The sequence below is a fragment of the Ammospiza nelsoni genome, chromosome 3 (genome assembly GCF_027579445.1).
Source record: "Ammospiza nelsoni isolate bAmmNel1 chromosome 3, bAmmNel1.pri, whole genome shotgun sequence".
In the NCBI taxonomy this organism is placed as follows: Eukaryota; Metazoa; Chordata; class Aves; order Passeriformes; family Passerellidae; genus Ammospiza; species Ammospiza nelsoni.
This window is the reverse complement of record NC_080635.1, coordinates 75,907,892-75,917,480: the sequence shown is the minus strand read 5'-3', so window position 1 is coordinate 75,917,480 and position 9,589 is coordinate 75,907,892.

Genomic DNA, 9,589 nt, shown 5'->3' with positions numbered 1-9,589 from the left:
TTCTTTGCTGATACAATCTGATTGCCAGGGGCAGGAAACAACAGAGGCTTTAACTGAAATAACAATCACAGAGCAGTGATTTGTGGGTAGCAGAGTGCAGGTTTTGTATTCTTATTCTTTTCCTTCCTGGTAGAAGTATCTGAAACCTCTGCTATGTGTTCTCTTTTAGCACCCTGCCTAGGCATGGTGCTAAAAGAGAACACGTAGCAGAGGTTGCATGTCAAAGGCAATCAGAACCATTTTTGGTCCATTTCTGAAGAACTGCAGGGGAACATTTTAGTGTTTAACAGACTGACTCTGAACATCCCTTGTTCCTTGTACTTTGGCCTCTTTTAGTTTCCATAAACATTCCTCTTGGGCGGCAGAAGCAGCAGTCAGCCAGCCTTGGATATGTGTGCAACTATTAAATGCCCTTCCCAGAAAGAAGCTTGGGAAGACTCCCTTTTGTTTGACCCTTGGGTTCTTCATTTGTACTGCTTTGGATGCTGTAATCTGGGATGCTTTTCTGGTCATCCAGAGAGCACAGGTGTTTCTTCTTTCCTCTATCTCTGTAGCAAATATTTTGCTTAGCATTTCCCCAGGCCTGATGCAAAGCCATTTTCAAACATCTGTATTTGTCCCTACCATTAACAAAAGCTGCATGTGCCACACTGACCTGTTTGGTGGCAGTAACTTGGTGGCTGATTTATTTGTTGGCTGTAGAACAAGCTTATTTTATTTATGCTGAACTTCTGCATTTCAGTTTTCCCAAAGAAAAGGAAGGAAAAAAGGAAGGAAAAAAGGAGGGAATAGCAAGAAAAGGAGTTGCAGAAAATCTTATAGGGACCCTTGCAGGCTCATATCCTCATTGCAATGAGCAAGGAAGGGAGGGTGCCCCAGGGGCAGCTTCATTCTTAGAGTCCAGGGGTGAAGATGAAGGTGATGGACAAGGGCAGGACTGAGCCAAACCCATTGGGAATTCCAGCAAGAGAGGCAGGACTGAGGGCTGGTGGCAGGCACAGTTTGCATAGCTGGGGTTGTGCATATGGAGGGCTCTGAAGGTGTTTGTCCATGCGCTACCTGGCATGTGAAAATAATTTGCTCTTGTCAAAACACAACTACATGGAACAGGGCTGTCCTGTAGTGACTTGCTCCACACAAATATCCTCCAAAAGCCCCAAACAGCTTGCCAAAACTTTTGGCTGAAGATACAGAGAAGAGGGGGCTCAAGGAGTAGATGTGAGATACTTTAATTTGTGTTTCAAATACCTGCTAGCACTCTAATGAGTCTTTTCATTAAGACTTAGTTAAATACTAAATACTACTTTACTTTTAGGACAGCTGCTCTTTTTTCATGTACACTGACACAAGCATTTAGTCAGAGGCTGGGCAGAGTCACCAGCAGACAACTAATATTCCAGTTTTTGAGATGACGGGGAGAAGAAAGGGTATGTTCAGGGATTTCAGAGAAAATAGTAATTTAGGGCTGGAAGTATTGTTGGATATTTAGTGTTTCTGTGGAATAGGTAACATCACACTCTCCTCTAACGGTCTCTATAGAGATTACCACTAAATAAAATTATGTTGTACCCAATTTGTGTGAATTCTCACTCATTGACATATTTTCTTGTATTTAAATTTTCCGAGCCTGTGATTTCAGCTCTACAATTATAGAAATATTTTCATCCTATGCTCTGCAGGGCTTATAAGAGATGTCTAATTTTTCTATCATGCTAGCCTGTTGAATCTGCTTGATATGTAAGAACAAAGACCATCCAAAGAACAGGGCTAGTGGATGATAAATGTGTCCTTTGACACCTGCAGTCACTTTTCACAAGTATCCAAGTGGGCTACGTCAGCCTGCTGTCCATGCAGTACATTCAAAGGCATCCAGTGTGTACAGACGTGAACACAAATCCCATTTGTTTAGGAGAGGTCAGGTTGAAAGAAACTCATGTCAAATGATCAGAAGTTTGTTTCTAAGAGGAGAAAATAAAGAGAGGATATTATTTTAAAATGTTTCTTTGTAGAAAATTAACAGAAAAACCAAACTCCCAGGCATGTATGTGTTGCCAACCTTTGCTGTCTTATAGGATGAAAGGGTTGAATTTCCATGGGTTCATCAGATCTCATGGTCAGGCCAGTATCTTACTTTCTTGTGAGCTTCAGCATTCTGCTTTGTGTAAGCTCTATCTTGTAGGTGATGAGATTGACTTCCAGTTGGCTACTAAAACAAACACACAGAAGAGAAACCAGAAGTGTCCATCAAAGCTGTAAATTCTGTTTGAGGGAAAGACAATGGAAAGTGAGGTGCTGCAGCATAGCAAGTGCAAGTATCTTTATAGAATTGTCTATTAAGTCTCTACATTTTTAGCTGTAGCATTTGAAGTTCAGGAGGACATTCTCCATTAGGGAAATGATTCATCTCACGTAACACAGTGCTGCAAAGTCAGGCATTCAGCCTAAGCTAGGCAGGTACCTCCACAAGATAACTTGGCATACCAATGAGCACAAGCACATTGGGAAGCAGTTGATTGTTCCCTGGAGTTTCTGAACTCTATGTGGTAGTTTTAGAGAGAACCAGATGCATGGATTTCACTAGATGAGTAAATTCAAGTGGCTACATTAGGCAGAAGACATCCCATTCCAACATTGTCCATGTCACTGCAACACTGGAGATAAACTGGCAATTTAATGGTGAAAATGGCTTGAAGTCTTAGGCTAAAGATAGAGCCAAAAGGTCAGTGGTTATCTTAGCTTTAATTCCAATGGCAGGACATGTTTCCAGACTGTAGATAACACTCTGTGACTATCAAAGATAAATTATGACAATTTAATAGCAACTGCCTTAAATAGACTACCAATCCCAAAATATTCCTTAATGTATCAAATGAACTGCATCTGTCAAAAATATGAGTGAGCCATCATTCAAATTTCTGCTTCAATTCCAGGACTGCAGAGAGCCTGGGAGAACCACGAAGAAGACAGTGCAGTCCCTGATGTTGTTCCAGAAATAATTGACCCGTCTTACTGAAAACATTTTAAAAATAACTTCAGGATAAATAAGAAAAATAATCATGTCGATTGTGCTGGCAATAGCACTTAGGATAGTCTAGACAGATTCAACGTGATAAAACCTCAGTTAGTTGGAAAGTTTAAACCATAAAGAATTTTCAGTGTGATAAATGGACAATTTTCTTTTGAAAGCAAAACACAGTAAGTTTCCTGTCCTGGTCTGTAAAACGCAATTGTTACCTGTGAGGTAATGCCAGGTCCATCAAACATATTAAGGTTGAATTAGATTATATTCAGTCTTCACACTGACATTTGGCACAGATTTGTTTTTAATTCTAAGGTCAAGTTCTAGTGTAATAATCTATGCTTTCTCTGTCAGTATTTATGAACATAATTTAATTCCCCCAACTCTGTTTTCAGCTGATTGAAACTCCCCAAACTATCAATCTCATACTCAAGTTAAAGCCTTTAAAAATGAAAAAGGCATGCTTGCAGTTATGATGTCTCTTTAAAGTAGCACAGGAACAGGACAGAAGATTAAACTGAGGATAGGCATACTGTTTATGGTACATGAAATAGTCCCCCTCCTGGTGCAAAAGTGCTTGAAAGGGTTTGCCATTTGATTAGAGCTTCTAAATGAGAAGAGCTGCAGGGAAAGAAAAGAATCATGTGCAACTGCAGTCTGTCTTCAAATTTAATCTGCTTTGGTAACACAGACAGTATTAAACCCACTTCTGGCTGTAATTTCTTATGCTAAATATGTCTCGCTTATTGACCTGTGTCATTTCTCAGAACCCTGATCAACAGTTTTCAGGTATTGAGAGTCTCAGGACAGGACAGCTTGTTCTAGAACAACTGCAACTTTTTAATCTTGCATCAGTTGGGATATTGAACTGTGTTATTTATCATGTTTGATTCAAGAAATTTTAGAAAGTGCAAATCTTAGAAGGCAAAACAAATAGTATGGAATTCTGACCTGCCATTATTTTCAGTGAGGTTTAATAAGAGATTTGTGGATTTTAAAAAGAAGACCAGATTTATGAACAGAGTAATGGTATGGCATAGAATGTAGCATTTATTCATAATTTAATTTTATTAGTGAAGTGCTTCATAATTTGTAGTAAAAAGGCTTAGTGAAGGACAATCTGGACAGCTAATGGCACTATTTTCAATAAAGAGAGTGAAATAAAAACCTAGGGCATTTTTTGTTCTTCAAGTACACTGGAAGGTTATAAAATAGGCTGCAGGGAAAGGCATGGAGATAATGAAAAAGATACCACTGAAAAATCAGCAGATGGAGATTGCTCTAAAATGCTAAATGAAACACATGTATTTAAAGTAATGAGTATTTTATGATGAGAGATTCCACCATGATCAATTTAATGGTTTTAAAGTATTAAAATGCAATGAGGCTAGGGAGGGCAAAAGTGATTTCAATATAAATCTATTGATTATAAACCTAAATGCAGAGGTTTTGTGCAGTCAGTTGAGAGACAAAGAAGGATAAGGAACAGGAACATGGTCAGAGGTCTTTAAATGATTGCTTTTGATCTAAACACTTAACCAAAAATGCAGGAACTTTAGGGTTGTGCCAATTGGTCAGGATGATTCTTTGATGTTAATTGGGAAAGAAATGTTAAGTCCCTTTCCATCTGAACTCACTGGGAATTAATCAATAGAGTTAGCAGAGTACACTACTACAGGTTCTTTTTAATCAAGTCTAGCTCCCAAATTGTCCCTTCTTTTCCCAGAGTAAGTTTCTAGAGATTGTTCAGGTTATGGTGTTAATTTTTCTTTACTCCTGCTCCTCCTTGCTCTTTGCATTAGAGGATCAGGAAACATTTTGCCTCCTGGAAAATGTCTGGTTTCTCCTCTGCTTTGGTCCCCAGGTTTATGCATAAAAACCTCTGCTGGCTTTGATTGAACATTCACCCATTTGAAATTGTTTTTGCCAACCCATAACTTTGGTATTCAATTGACTTTACTTTGTTAGAGTTGCTCATTTTTACTGCCTAGGTTATTTTGCCCCTAGAAGTACATCTTGCTCAATCAGTTCAAAAATGAAAACAAAAACAAACCAAAACAAACCAACAAGAACAAAAAAGTTAAAACTTTTTGACTGATGGATCGATGATAGACTTTTCAAGGGCAAAGGGAAGCTTTCTATTTCAGTGTCAAATGCCATGAGTTTCCAGACCTGCAGCATAATAAATCTAGTATGTGGCAAGCACAGTTTAACTCTGTGCTTAGAGGCAAGAACATGGCTGAATGCTTTGCTCAATCAAAGCTCAAGATATTTGTAGAGCAAAACATGCTGTGCTTAAAGAACTGGAATAGGCCATTTTTATTCCAAATGTTTTACAGTTTGAAAAGTGTTACTGCATTAGCCCTGTCAGCATGACTTACTTTGTTGGCTGGTTCTCTCTGTACTGATTTTACTGCAGTTTCCAGTTCGTGCCCTACAAAACCTTACAAAGTAAATCTTGTGGTAATTTTATGCCATCCTAAGGTTCTAGCCACTTGCTTTAGTGCACTTGTTTTAGAAACTTGCAATTTCTAAGTAAATATTAGGCTTCTGATTTTCTTAACTTACCTAATTAATGTCCACTTGGCCTGTCCAGCATCCTATCCATTCTTAGTGCTGAAGTCACCAAAAACAGCAGAGATTGACCATGATACATGAAACCTGTGATAACAAGAGTGAGATTTACCTCCAGGTTTCAAGCCTTTGTCCAAAAATTTTGTCCAAAATTATTTGTCAAAAAAGAACAGTTTTCACTGTAAACAATGCCACAAGCCTTAGGCTGTGCTAGATAAGTTGGTCAGATATGCCTCATAGCTTTGCAATTGGCTCTGATGCTCAGCTTGGCAACCTGGACTATTCCAACTGTCTGGATGAAGATGAGGATGAAACCTGAGTGTGAACATAGACCAGCGTGTCCTAGTTTGTTTTGAAAGGAAATCTAAATATAAGGGCTGGGAAAAAGCTATGAACTAGTCTAATAAGTCCAACAGGGCCATGGCCATCTCACAAAGTGTGCCTGTCCAGTGGTGCAAAGGTAGAGATTGAAACTAATGGGAATCACTGCTGTGTTCAGTGGGAATATTAGATAAAATGGTATTGCATTTCCACAGGAAAGAGCACATCAGAAGCAGTATAGTCACTGTGGCTCCTGGGGGCTCTTGAGGAGTTGACAAGTGTGAGAGCACAATCAGCTCCTGGGAAAGATCAGTGAATCAGTGCCACCCCTGCTGGCTTTGTCACACAGGGTGTGAGAGAAGCAGGGAGCCCTGCAGGGTGTGGAGGCTCTCCAGTGCTGTGCCTGGTGAGAGCCACGGGCTCCAAGGGTGCAGCAGGGGCTGAGCTGCTCTGCTCAGGACTGGGGGCTGCCGTGCCCTGCGTGGCTCAGGCAGCTCCCTGGCTGGGGTGACTCAATCAGGCACACAGCAACAGCACTCAGTTGTGGGTGTGCTGGAACCTCCTCAGGACATCAAGCCCATCTTGGTCTCTCGGAGCTCCTGCAGCTGAATAATGCTGAGCTGGCTCACGCTGGCTCTGACAGAGATGGCTCTGCAGGTTTCAGCTGTGCTGGGTTTAGGGACATGGTTTAGGGGTGCACCTGACAGTGCTGGGCTAGTGCCTGCTCTTGATGATCTCAGAGGTCTTTTCCAACCTTAGTGATTCCATAATATTATACCTGACCATTCTGACTAGTCTTGAAAACATAATTATTCTGATACTATAAAAATCAAAGAGCTATTGCTTTTACTATTTTGTGGCTTCATGGCCAGGAAACTTCATACACACATTGATGCTAATGTTAGTTTTTCCAGATTGCAGCAGAAACAAAAGCTAAGAAAGACTGCCTGTTTGCAGCATTAAGTTAAATTGTCTATTTATTATTTATTTATTTATTTCTCAGTATTTATTTCTCTTGTACTGATTTTACTGCTACTCTTTGAGTTATGTCAATCATTTGTAATGTGCTACTGGTATGTGGATAGAACTTTTAAGGAAGTAAGTTGCAAGTATTTATTTGTTTTCTTTCCCTTTAGAATTTTTCCAGTAATACAAGAAGCTAACCTAAACACCATTACCTGATTATTTGAAAACTATCATAGTTTCAGCCACAGGAGGGAAATTTTTTAAAATGACAATTTACAGTTTATAAGAGTATACATTGTTTAGTGGTGATTTTGAAAAAGAAAAAATCCACTGAGCTGTAATCAGTCGGCTAAAATTCTGTTTTATGAAAAACAAATTTTTCAAGCACCAGTATTTTACAGATTGCTATATATCTCATATATATAGGTTTACTGAACATAGAAAAAAGTGGGGCTTGTTTATACAGCTTGCAGATTAGAAAACCTGTCCCTTCAAGTTTCTTTTGAAAAAGTTTCTTTCCAGTTTCTTTTGAAAGCTTTTTTCATTGAAATAAAATTAATAAGTTAATAACGCCTTCAGAATTTTTCATGGAATACCAAATTACACTGGAAAGGTAAATTCTCTGCATTTAGGGCCACTACCACATTTAATTACTTGAAGGCTGGATGAAGTATCTGCTTATGGCATCCTGATGGTCTGAATTTGTTAGCAGGACAAAGAAGTAAAAATTCATTTTTCAAATGCTCAGCAACAGAGACTTCCTCACTGTCATCATCCTTCAGGAGCAGCAGTGTAAGTCAGCAGCTCTGTGTGCAGACTCCCAGTCTAAGTGAGAGGTAACCCAGACCTGTGAATCACAGCTCTCGACTTTTTCAACTTGAGCTTTACAACTTGTTCTTCTTCTCTTAAAGCACCTTCTCTGTGTGATCGCTTTGTGAGATGAACTATTTCTCTTTGCCCTTTGAATAATAATTTCTTTTCTTATGAAAAATTTTATATTTGGAAGAAAAACATATAATAGCACTCAGCCAAGTCAATAATTTTTCCTCCCCACCCTTTTTTTTTTTGATCAAACATTAATTGCAGACAGTTACAGTGCAAATACTTGAAGTATTGTTTCCATCTTTGCAGTCAGAACATTCTTAAAATCAGCTCCAGCTTCAGAGAAACAAGCTTATTTCTGTTCATATTTTTTCCTGACTCTGAAATGAAATACAGAGTAATAGCTTGCTTATGAAGACATTGAAACCCATATATTAAGCAGTAATGTTCATATTCCACAAGATAATTTCCATTTTCTTAGCAGAGATAAATATTTCCCTGTGCCAATGTTGATAAGAATGACAGAAGAAACGGCAGCAAGCTCAAAACTATTTTATGATCAAATACCAAACAAGTAATTTAATAATCCGATTCCAAATGGAGCAGCTATGTTTGAGCAACAATTACACCCCAGTGTTTGCAGCTGTAATGGTTTTGGTGTGGTACATAAAAGAAAGGCTGTCAGAAAACAAATGTTTTCTTTTGTTGTTCACACCAGAATCTAGGACTTTGATAGAAATTTTACTACCTAATGTTGAGCATCTGTTCACTTGTATCTCACACATATTTCAGAATTAGGCATTTGATTGAATAGGGCTCAGTCAAAAGTTTTTTCTTATTGCTGGAAGAATATCTCTCCTAAGTACTTCTTTTTTTTTGATAATGGTCTTGCAGTTTCTCTTTACTGTATTTTAAATGACTGGTAAATGTAAATGTTTAGCAGTGTGTTAGTATTCCCCTGTGATCTTGTATTTTAAAATAAATTTACTGTGGCAAACAAGAAAATCAAACAAAACTATTCAATTGGTGTTTCCTGTCTATCAAGAAGCAAAAACTTTTCATGTGAATCACTGTTTTTATAGCGACTGATATATAATATGTTTATTTTGGGCATCACAGATCCTAAATATAAATTATAGTAGTAACTTACTAATTTTTGAATAAAAATTATTTTTTAAAAACATATACCCTAAAATATGTACTCTAAAATTTTAGGTCATAATCAATAGAAGCTTAAAAAAAAGCCCTCAGTCCCTTTGAAGTAGAAAGCATATCTTGAAATTGCCCATGCACTTCTAGATAAGGAAAATCTTAGACTTGATGAGATGAACATTGTGCAGAAAGGTTTACTGGATGTTAATTTAAACCAGAAGTTGAGCTCACAAAGCAACACTTTCTACATTTTCATTATGGCCTCCTAAATTGCAGTCCTTCCATCAAGGTTACACAGTTTATTAAATATTCATAAAACAGAGAACAAAAAAAATTTCTAATTGCAAATAAGTGCAGTTGATGTAGGTTGCATTATTTATGATTCCATTTGTTAAACCAAGACAATAGAAATTGATGAAAGACATTAAGTGGACCAAAATTTAAGGTAAATTTAGCACAGAATAGTTTTTTCCTCTGTAGTCCCTGATGGATAGAAATTCTTTGCTTGTATTATATGTGTCAAAAAGACTGATTATTTCTGTCTGTCTTAATAAAATCATCATTGCTGTATAACATACTGCCATTATTATCAAATTTTTAGTGTCACTAGGAAGAAAAAAAACATAATAAATAGCCTTCCTGCATTTAGGGAGAAGTTCTCAACATCAGACAACAAGGAGTTTATTATATTGACAAGCCCAAGGAGTTGAATTTGAAAATGAGGCCACTTCCCTG